Source organism: Neopelma chrysocephalum, unplaced genomic scaffold (genome assembly GCF_003984885.1).
Source record: "Neopelma chrysocephalum unplaced genomic scaffold, ASM398488v2 Primary Assembly neopelma1_62, whole genome shotgun sequence".
Taxonomy (NCBI): Eukaryota; Metazoa; Chordata; class Aves; order Passeriformes; family Pipridae; genus Neopelma; species Neopelma chrysocephalum.
Genome location: NW_020897719.1, coordinates 7,264,143 through 7,276,199, shown reverse-complemented (window position 1 = coordinate 7,276,199; position 12,057 = coordinate 7,264,143). Strand labels below are relative to the sequence as shown.

General features: G+C 39.2%; 1 long non-coding RNA gene across 1 annotated transcript; it reads left to right on the top strand.

Moving 5' to 3' along the window:
* Positions 1-2,811: 2,811 nt before the first annotated feature.
* On the top strand, positions 2,812-10,101 carry LOC113967044. Its single transcript, XR_003534067.1, has 3 exons — positions 2,812-2,945; positions 6,064-6,126; positions 9,656-10,101. It is a non-coding gene; the product is annotated as an uncharacterized LOC113967044 (long non-coding RNA).
* The last annotated feature ends 1,956 nt before the right edge of the window (positions 10,102-12,057 follow it).

Genomic DNA, 12,057 nt, shown 5'->3' with positions numbered 1-12,057 from the left:
TAATTCCACCCTACACCTGCCACAAAGAACTGTGGGGGATCTGCGGGCACCCTCCGGGCTTGAAATTGCTGTTTCCCTTTTATTTGAGTTCTCTTTTATTTAAGTTCTTTTTCAGTCTGCTGTTTCTTCCATTTCTGATACACAATGCTTAACCCTGTGCAGCGATGGGAACCTGGATTTTAATGAGTGATGAATAGTTTCCTAAAATTTTATTAGTTTTGTTACTTCAGGGAGGGTTGTACACACATTTCCAAGTTAAAGCACGTATCAAAAGTACCAGGAATTAAAGTGTAGCACGTAAGACCAAAGAAGGAACTAAATGGACAAACTTCTTTAAAGGACTTCTTTTTCTTCTGCTAAGCATCAGATCGTATCATCTTCTGTTGCCTGTTGTAAAGCATATTGGCAGTGTAAAGGACTTCAGTATTATTTGAAATAGATTCCTTACCTCTTTAAACATTGGATTTAGTCAAAAGAATAATTCTACACAACGATGATGTATTTCTTCCACCCTCTACTCATCTCCAGAGCCCAAGTATTTGTTGCATGATGCTCTGTAGCTCAGCCTGCTTTCAGCAATGCAGAGCCATTTCAGTAGATGTAATCTGCTTTATCACCAGGAAAGCAATTGCCAGAAAAATTTCAGATTACCACAATTTTTATACTAATTATACTAGTGAAAGTGTACATGGTATTTAAAGCACATCTTGATTTTCAGTCCTGGAGTTGTATTTTCAAGCATAAAATTGGAGTGGCTTAGTTAGCAATTTTGTTTTATTGAGCAAGCGGATACTTTGCACAAATTATGAAGATGGAGTATGAAACATCAAGGTAGCATTTTTAGCAAGGAAATTTGCACGTTTAGCCAAAAGCCAGACTTTCAAGCTGATTTTCATTGCATGTTGAATTGCTAGAAAATTAGCGGTGGCCAGAGAAAACTTTGATCATTGAGCCTTATGGCTGAAATATCTAATGACCTTTCCTGTGCCAAACAACCCCTTTTACTGTATTCACATGACTCCCTCTGGTGGCAAACTGCTCCATCCCAGCTGTGGGAGAGCATTTTCCCTTGTTCTTTTACTGATGTTTCACATGGATTAGAGGCATCCTAGTGGATTCTCAGCTCATTCAGGCAGTGGAAGTCCAGTTAAAAAATAATATTTATTGTTTGCATACTTCCCTTTCACATATCCCACCACTGTATATACATATCAGAAATGGTGCTGATTTGTCTCAGGCCAGGCTGCTAAGGCCGAGAGCAGCACCACAAACATGGAAATAGGGAGTTGCAGTTCCCAGTCATGCCAGGAAAACTGAACCTGGATTCTCTTACCTGGGGAAACTTACAGCACTCAGTTATATAAAGGAACTTTAATGCCTACTAGCTCACTTTACTTTCAAGGTTTTCCTTTCCCCACCATTGGAGACAGCACTTTCTCGCAGACCATCTCTCCCTATCTGCTGCACAGACACATAACAGTGGAGCCTGACAGTCTCTGCGTATAAGAAATCCTAGCAAACATAGTAGGAACTTGATGACAGAAGACCCACTGGGGCCTGGTCACCCAAGTTCAAGAAAACTGATTTGGTTCCAAAATTATCTTACATAATTAAGTCACTTTAATGATGGCTAAATTCATTTGTAAACATTGCCCTTTTTTTCACTTATGACTTGTCCTTTCTTGTGCCCATCTGGCCTCACTTTCATCAAGCAATGCCAATGGCCAAAATATTAAGAGAAATTACAGATTTTAAAGAAAAAGTGATCATCCTCAAACTCGCAAGCTGAAAAGGAGATGAAAATACTTCTGTTTATCCTGCTGTCAAATCAACTGTGTTTTATTTGTTACGTTACAGAGATCAGTAAAGGGTTTTTACAAGGGCACTGTTGGCAAGTCACACTCCATACCCACAATGAACATGTAATTCCTCCTCTCACCGTGAATAAATCATCTTAGCTGAGTACATAAGGATGTGCAAAAACATCATGACTGGCCTAAAAGGCAGAATGATATGGTGTTATGTCTGAGGAATGAAAGGAGAATGAGATATGAAGCACTGTAAGGCAGGATGATGATGTACTGGTGATCAAAATAGAGCAGTCTGCCATTAAACAATAGTGTGCATTACTGGGAGACGAAGGAGGTCTCTTTATGTCACCTCTGCTAAACAGAATCCTACTATTTTTAACATTTTAATTCAGGTTATAATTCAGATGTCTCTTTTAGACACACATGCGTCCCTGCCAATATATACATACACAACATATGTGACATAATTTTCCATTGCCTAAAATTGAAATTTTTATTCAGTGATTTCTTATTCCAAGGCTGTTCCTCTGAAGAAAGGTAGTTCCAGTTATGTGATCCTAGGGAATTCATTATGACTAAGACTCTGGTCTTTATCCTATAAGTATCTATGCATGGGCTTTTTATGCTTGAATTTTATTTTTCTAGATGAATCATACTTGTTGCAGCTCCCATGAAGCAGAGGTATGCCCACCCCACTGATGTGGAGTCAGAATAATTGTGCAAATGGAACCTGAATGCATTGGTCCTGTCCCTCCCGGAAAGAACAGAGTAAACCCTTGCGACATGTTTGTCCTCTTAAGTTTACCCTGTATTATAACTTCCTAGACTAGATTGACAATGATAATACAAAAGCATGAGGACTATGAACTACAAAAATAAAGATCAACATCAGAAGCCATTCCCAGAGGCCATTCCCATTCCAATGCCATAACCATTTGATTGCATTTTTCCATCCTGTGGTGTTTTTTTACTCTGTCCAAGTGGATCTTTTTTTTCCAGCTGCAGAGTGATTCAACTACAGCTGACCGCAGATCTAGCTAAACCAGCTGAAATACAGAGCATTCTCTTAGTACAGGGACAGCATGGATCCAACATCTTCAAACTCAGGAATGGGTAGAAATCATAGTGTCCTGGGTAAGTGCTTCCAAATGTCAGGTATGACCATGTCAATTAACTATTTAAACAGCAATATCGCCTGCAAAGCCTCTGGGTTTTGTCTCCAAGATTCAGTGCTGGGGAGCCCTTAAAGGAGCTGCCCTGTGTAGTGTTGAGTTATTGACATCCCACTCTGTGAATGACGTGAACCAAACAGAGAAAACACAGTAACAATGAGAATGATGTAAGGGCTAAAATCCAGAACTTATAAGGAAGGTTGTGAAAGAGTTAGGGTTGTTGGTGGAGGTCATGATCTGAAATTTGGGTATCTCCAAGACTGACTGCTGCTAAGTAAGTAGGATCTGTTATCCATATCTGTGGTGATATGACAAGAGTAGCCTTTAATCAAAGAATGGACAGTTAGGCTAGGTGAAAAGGCACATTTCCTTGCAGCAAGGTAATTATGTACTAGAACAGCTCACCAGGGGAAACAGTAGATTCTCTGTCACCAGAATTCTTGAGCAGCAGGTCAGATACAAACTCATCCAGCCTGGGGCTAGCAGAGGATTTGATGACCTCCAGCTCCCACTTTTAATGTTATTTTTCTAGATTAAGATTCTCAGAGCACATCTAAGGGGTGAACTGAGGTGAAAAATCATCCAAACACTAGGTTGCAATAGGTGTTCTTCAGGAACTATGAAGGCACATGTCCAAGTGAAGTAGATGCTTGTCTTTAGGTGCCTAAGGAACTTTCAGACTGACCTTGAGAACGTCTCCAGGATAAGGCAAGGGCAAAGATGCTCTCTGTAAAGATGTGTTGGACACAAAGTTTACATATGAGCAAAGTAATATCCATTTGCAGCGTATTGGCATGTGATAAGCAGGGAATTTTAGACTTCAGTGAAGTCTAGACTATCTAGTAATAACAAATGCATGGTTTATATATAGATGTAAATTTATGTAGGTTCCTCTGGGCCAGTAAACTCAAGAACCCAACAAATTTTCCTTTCCCAACTCTGCAACAAAATCATGAGGTTATATATACAAAAACATAGTTAACTCTATATGGATAATTTCTTACCCAAGCAGTACCTGTGTACAACTCAGGTTTAAATATGGTACGATTAAGGCAAAAACTCTTTCCATACCTGAGTAAGACGTAGCATTCATAGCCTGTCTGCTCTGCTTCTTCAGTAACCAGTCCAGCATTTACCCTGAGTGCTTCAGAGGCAGCTCCTCTTTTAGATTCCTCCTGAGTTCAACTGTCTGAACAAACAGAAACCATAACTGTCTACTGTTCATATCATGACCTCCTTGAATATCCCCGTTTTTAAGTGTACACACTGATGGTGCATCCTTAGATGAAACTACAGTGTCAGGATTACATACACTTAAACAGTCATCAAAGGATAGTGTAAGCATAGATTCATGGTCCAATACATTCAGGTTTTTATCTACCTAACTCCCTGAGCCATTAGCTGTTGATGCACTCTTGGGTAAAAGTGGATCTTATTAGTACATTTAATTTTTTTTGCTGTTGTGGTTTAGGAATGGTATTCCACCATTTAGAGCTCCCACTGAAACCATGCTGCCACTCAGTCCCCTTTCCCGCTTATATTGAAAGCACAAAAGACAAAGATCTCCAGTTGAGATAGGAACAATTTACTGGAAACAGCAATGAGATGAGAAAACAGTAACTGCAACAATACTAATAACAAAAGTGTACAAAGAGAGAGTGATTTACATGCAGCATGCTTACCAAGCCCAGGACAATGAAATAGTGGCAGACGGCTTCCTTCTGCCCGCCATGGTTTCGTTCCCCCAGAAAAACCACATCATTCTTTTTGAAAACCAGAATATCCCCTTCCACCACCCTTGGCATGAGGTGAGATGGTACCAAATTACATGTGGATCTTGGCCACGTTCACACTGCTCCAGGATCTGCCCCCTCACAGCTACTGCAAAAAATTACTCTGTACTTGGCCAGAACCAGGACATGTACAAGAACACATATATCAGTGGCACCATACAGCTAACTGTAATGAAGAAACACAGAATATCACTTGGATGATACCCTTGCTCTTCTGTGATTTTATTCATAAAAAAAGTCGTGGAATAGACATAATTAACATTGCTCAAATATTTTATTTCTCCCTGGGATTAAAGCACTAACACCATCACATTACGTCCCAGCCACTATTTCTAGGCTCAAGCCTGTCTCTTCACCCCCACATTCCTTCTCCTTCCTGTTCCTTGCTGCTCCCTCAGCCACAAGCTGCAGCCCAGCCAGAGAAATGACAGCACAGGCCAAGGGGAAGGGTTTCACTGTAGGTTTGCTGGCAATGGGTGCAAGGTTACTTAGAAAGGCTCTGGCTTTGTTCAGTTCCTTTTGCCAAGAGCTTGGTCTCTGACCATTGCGCATCATGGTACCAGGATGCTGTTTTCGTTTTCACTGCTGGGTTTTTAATTCCACAAGTTGCTGCTTGTCCTGCACCCATGGCCATGGGTTGCAGTCACTGTGAGTGAATGTTGGAGAGCTAGGGCAGAACAAATCTTCTCATTAAGGTCTGTGGTCATTCCTACTAATGCAGCAATGTTACTGAGACACTTGGAGAAGAGTGATTTATTAACATATTGCAAAAGCATATACTTTTGCTAACAGGTAGTTAAACTATTAAACACAGTGTTTGCATTCCTGTAAATGTGCTCGTTGGCTTCGTCTGGGAGAAACAATGAGTATAGGGAGGAAAAGGATTCAACAATTTATTTTTTTTTTTAATAAGGTCCTATAATTAGTTTGCCAAGGGTGAAGGATCATATTTATGTACAGATTGGTTCTGGGAATAGGCTTTGGTTGGTTTTGTGGTCAGATAGGAGCAAAAACTACTTCTCATAGTATATTTTTCTGTCTAGCAGTGTAACTTCTTTCCCTATGTTACTTCTGAATTATCATTCTTTCATCATCTTCTTTTGTCTTATTTTTCTCCAGTCACTGGATATTTTATTTTTCACTTACTGCAATATTTTTCATGTACATTTTGAATCTACTTCTTCTTAAACTCCTCGGTGATTTAATGAAATTCATATATCTTTGATTTCTTTCCAGAATCAGAGCCTAAAACATATTTCCTATCCTCTCTTTGATGTTTTCCTTTAGGGAAATGATCTTTAGATGGACTACTCTTAAATGACACCCTCTTTGGAGACTCTATTCCTTTCTGTAAGTATATTTTAAGCTCCTTCTTAATAGTGCACTCCAGTATTCATGTTTAATATCACCCTGCTTATCACATCAAAGTAATGTTTGTCCACAGTGCTTCACTGAGGTGTAATGAACAGTATATCTGACAAACATCTGATGATGTGCATGTGAGTATGCTTCAGTGTGGTATCTCCCGAAATCACACCCTGTTAGAAACCAAGCTGACTACTCTTCTTAACAAATAAGCAAATTTGTCTCCAAGCTGAAATAACAGGATCGCTTACCAAATTTCTATCGAAAGGATTAAAACTCTTCAGAGCACCCTGTGGGGAGCCTGGGGAGAACTGAGGCCCTCTAAGGACTTGTAGACTGTCTCCTGGGTGGGAATGGCAGGGTGGAGCAGCTCTGTTAGTCAACGCTGCTTCTCCAAGCACAGGTCATACAGGCCCCCGTGCTGCTACCCATGTGGTTACTGTCCTCTCCGCTGGTGTCTCACTATTCCTGAATCATAGGAAGGTCAGATATTTCAGATCAGAATCTCACTAAAGATGACTAAGTGTTTTCATAACATATGCATCCCTCAGTAGCCTGCCACCACTGTAATTCAGGCTGTTCAAGCCCTAAGGACTGATTCTGAAATAGTCTCTTCCCCAGGCAAGCACCTCCCCAGTTGAAGAGTTCAGAGCATCTGGGCAAGGGCAGAGCATCGAGTGCTGCTCCAAAGGCACCTTCAGGGCTAATGTGTTTGACATTGTTTTGCTTATGTTTCCTGCTGCAAATCAAGATGACACTTGGGAAATTAATATATAAAACCCCTTTATTGAACCACTCCATCCCGTTAGCAGCTCAGAGACCAGCTGTGAACACTTGCTTGCCAAAGCTTCCTATTGACATCATAAAAGCAAGGAGCTCCTTATCAGATCATACAGAGACAGTTTTCTAACCTTTTTTTCCCTACACTTCCGCACTTTTCCCTTCCCAGTGTTGCTGGCCTTGGCTTTTTGTAACCCAGCAGAGATGCAGTCTTAGAAGCAACTGACAAATCCATCAAATTCTAATGCTCTGCCTCACTTGAAACTGTTCAAAAAACAGCACACATGAAATGAGGGTTTGCATTATGATTTTCAGTGATTAAATATATAGCAGAAGGGGCACTGCACTAAAAATTTTGTGTTTGGAGGGGGACATATATACATATGTTCTTTAACAAAATATTTTCTCTGCACTTTGACCAGAATACACTTATTGGCAAAGATAATTTTTCAAAAATAATTACTATTGGAGCTGTTGATAATATTAGTTTTCATAAATTCATCCAGTTATAATTAATATGTGCTTTTCAAGGACCTAAAAGGGAAGGCGTTCAATATTTCTTGTCTCTAATTTTAGTATGATCTGATTTTCCTCTGGTTGCCTTTCCAAACACCTGGGGCCAGCCATATGAGTAAATTAGATTGTGCTAAAATGTATATTAATGAGGCTCAAGCAATGGTTCCCTAAAGGGACAGGAAAACTATATATAGCTCCTTTTTCCCCCCTCTCTTGGCTAATGTGCCTTTCAACACATTTAGATCCAAGTAAAACTATGCCATTATGGAATAACCAAAAAACAACAACAACAAAAAAAGAAACTGTTAAAACAAAAAACTGAGAAGCATGATTATGTGAAGTGTCTATATGATCACTCCTTTTAGTACTTGCATTTTAAAATTGTTTCTTATTAAAAATGGATTTTCTATTAATTGATTTATTCTATGAGAAAAAATAATATCAAGATATTTGGGGTAGTAAGAAGTGGCATATTTTTTAATTGCCTATGGCAATCTCTGCATTCTCCATAAAAAACCCTTGATGGCGCATTATAATTAATAGCAGTGGAGGGCAACAACCAATTATCATGTGTGACTCTGAGTATACAGAATCAAAAGGAAGAGTTTTGGAAAAGGAAACTGTAGTAAATTCCAGTTCCTCAGTCAAGTTCTGTGGTGTTATCAGAGATTGTCTACAACAGCATTTCAGTCTGGACCAGATGGGTGTTTTTTAAGGGAATCACTGCTGACCACACCTTGTTCACACCACAGAGTGGTCATAGAACACCTGGACCTGATTCATTGAGGAGAAACTAAACTGCACATTTAAAGTGCACTAACTGCTAATGGGCATTCAGTTCACAGAGAGGGACTAGACAAACTCCAAAATGGAAACCTTCTAAATGTGTGGGCACTGGATGCTCAGTACCACCACTCTTAAGCCAGGTGGATGCAGAGGAAACTGCTTGGGTGACTAGGGGAGCTCAGGTTATCATATCAGAAAAAAATTGCTTTGGTAATTAGAACAAAGGCTTAGAGAGGATGTGACTCAGTGATAAACAGGAAGGGAATAGAACTACCGAGTCACAAAAAAAAACTGACACAAAAACAAGCAAGTATGAGCTGCTTGCATCCCAGAAATTAGAAGGAAGATCTAAACACAGATCAAAGGATTAGAAAGATCTAAACAAAATTGAACTTTTGTGACAACTTTTCAACTGGAATATCATGACTTAAGAGAGCTCCAAATGCATTTCAAATGCATGTTATGGAAGGAATTTTATAATATTTTTGTAATTTAAGTGTTTAAGTGTAGGGGGTAGAATATGAGACTTTAATCTGTTTGAATGTGATGATTCATTTCTAAGCATTTTCAAAGCACTGATCTAAGTTCTCCATATTGCTGTAATCAAGCCACTTTTTAAACAAGTTCAAGTAATTTTAAATGCCTTTCAGTGTAAGAAGAGGGGGAAAATATACAGATGACTAATCACTGTAAAAAAATTGAGCAGATCTTTAGGATGAAGAATAATGTACCTGTTAAATTGGATGGAAGTATTGATAGTGGCATATTTGTTAATTGCCTACAGTGCTCTCTTAATTTACCTCTTTATAAATATTGTTGTGCTCATTATAGTGGATAACAATCTCAAACAGTGTCTTTACAAACAGTGTTTTTACAAACAGGTCATGCAATTGCAGGTTGTGCGTCTGCATGTCAGTCAGCTGTCCTGTCCTGTTATGTATTTATTTTTATTGCACTGTGTAAGGCATAGCAGAAGAGGCAATCAAGAACAGAGGTACTCAGATTCAGTGGCTATTTCTCCAAGCATTGCCTGTCAGCCAGGGGCTTTGCCGTGCATGATTTTCAATTAGAAAGAGGAGATTCAAGAAGAATTCACATTATTCAAGAGGAGATCTGTATTCAAGAAGTTATTCAGGTTTTCATTTTCTTCTGAGCACCCCTTCAGAGTAACCAATTGAAAATACAAGATAAAAGCTCTCTCCGTATTTATTGAAATTTACTTCTTTCATTTTACCCTTCCCTCCTAGTGAAATGAAATTTTTAAGCATGCCAAAGCCTTACTTGTAACTTTAGGAACAGCATTCAATTTTACAACTATTGAATTTTCATTTTGAGTGTTTTAATATTCTTATTATTTGCTTTCTTTCCCCACTGTCTATGCTGTTTCCTTCTCTCCCCTCAAATACCCACACTCTTGCTCTTCTCTTTGAAGACAATCCCAGCCTCCCTTTACCACCATGGGTAACATTTGGAGCCTATTAGTTTGCGTCATTGAAAACTGCAGGAATCTGCCTTGTCTCTTCCTCCTCACTACTACTCATTTCTAGAAGCAGGCAAAATGTGTCTGACTTCTCCTGAGACTGAGCAACTATTCTTGAGGTAGGGTATCCTGGTAGGAATTGATCTTTTTTTTCCACTGATTGCTCTGGACACTCAGGACATTGGCAGTTTGACTCACTTATGTACTATCCATCCTTGATGTGAGTAAAACTGAAACTAACACTGTCCCCTTCAAGAAGTAATGACTTTGTGAAGGTCTTGGGATCACTTATGATGAAATGGGCAGGCAGTTGGGTGGGCGAAGTTCACCCAGATGCAGGTACACCGACAAAGGATTCTATCCGTGGGCACTGTGAAGGAAAATCTGCAATTTCAGTATGTTCTCCTAGGAATGAAACACTAAATTAGAGCTCCCACAGAGTTTCCTGAGACCTCTGCTTTTATTCTATAACCATAGGATCATTCAATCAGGCTCTGAGAAATTAAAATGCCAAAAATAAATTAGTGCATATATTAATAAATGCAGAATTAAAACTGAAGAGAGAATGGTGAGAAAGCTAGATTTGGCTAAGATATTTTGACTACATCTGACAGTGTCTTTCTATAAAAGTAATTCCAGATAGGTTAAATTGCTCTTGGAAAAATTAAATCTTTTGCATAAAATATGCAAGACCTTTAACTTCTCATCTTTTGTGTTTTAATTGTATGGCAAATATTTTGCTAAAATAATTTTGTGCATTTAACTTTAAAGCAGTTTTAAAAAGTCAATGACATGGTTTTAAAGTACAGCACATGAAACGATATTTCCATCAACATGCAGCAGTTGCCATAAACAGCCTTAATTTCCAGTCTAAATTACTGATCTAAATATATTCAGACAAATTAATGCAATGGAAAATTATAGAACCCAACCTGTATATTTATTTATTGCAACATGTTTCACTTGCATCTTATCTGCCATTCATACAAAGTTACTTCAAATCTAGTAACTTTTCCACTTTTCATGCTCAAATTGAGAGAAAACATGTCTTCAAATGTTCATAACTGAGTTGAAAAACTTATTTTGGACTAATCTGTTCACTAATCAGGAATATTATTTTCTATATATCATACGTTATAGCTTCATTTAAACTGTTACAACTATGTTCAGTTGTTTAAGACTTTTAGTAAGTGAACAATAAGTAAAATTGGCCTTTCAGTTTATGTCTGGGCTGCTTTTGAAGAAGCCAGCCCTACAAAGTGATCCAAGGTTCAGAGAATCACCAGTATATGTGTGGGGTTTTTCCGCAGTCTGTCTCCCAATAACAACTTTGTAATTGCTTTTAGAGTGACACATGGCACAGGCAGTCTGAACTGGGACACTACTGAGACTGGCTTGCCACGGTCCGAGGGGGGATGGGGCCGTGACACAGCACGGACAGGTCCGGAGGCAAGGTGGGGGTGCAGATGGAATACTTTATTGAGGCATGCACGCGATTTTTATCAGTTCAGGCAGGGAAAGGGCTAGAACATGGGGTGGATCATGACACAGACAAACAGGGGAACAAATCGGGGTAGGGACACAGGCAAAAGGCGGAGGAACGTGGGAGGAATCGGGGAAGTAAAGGGCGAATGGTAACCGTCTCCTCTCTGCAGCTTCTTCAGCCTATCAGAGAGGGAAGCAGGGAAGCGGGCATGCCTGGGCTTGCCCCGGAGATACAAATCCTGGGGAAACATACAATGTGTATATTTATAAACACATAAGAACTGTAAAGTCCTTATCATAAAGTCCTGTCAATTGCTGTATGTTTTCCTCCATGCCTGGAATCTCTCCCATGCTGATCTTGTTCCTTCACACTGGCTTCATTGAGAAAGGGTTGTATTCCTTGAGGACAGGATTTATAATAGCAAAAAACCTCTTGGATAATGATATTTACTGATCATCTCAGGTTGGGACACTAGAAAGTAGATTACCTCCCCCAGCAAGTGCTAATGCTGAAAATCAAAAGCAGTGAGTGGTGAAATTTATTTCATAGTCCTCAAGAAGAAAAGGCTTCTACTTTACTACAAATTAAGACCTGGTTTCTATAAGACAGCATACTGTCTGTCCTCTCACTCTCCAGACTATTTTAAAATTGAGTCTCTCTCTTCTTTTAGACATTGTAGCTTATTATGAACAAAAAAACCTTAATTGTTCAGTGTGCCACCCATTTAACAAGAGGAAACAGGGAATAATCACTATGTCTGTGGATTTCACGTGGAGATGGGGAAGACAATAAGAAATTGAGTTTTTTCTATAAGGGAAAATGAAACCATTTATGAGCACCAGAATAAATGGATGTCTTTGGTTTTTTT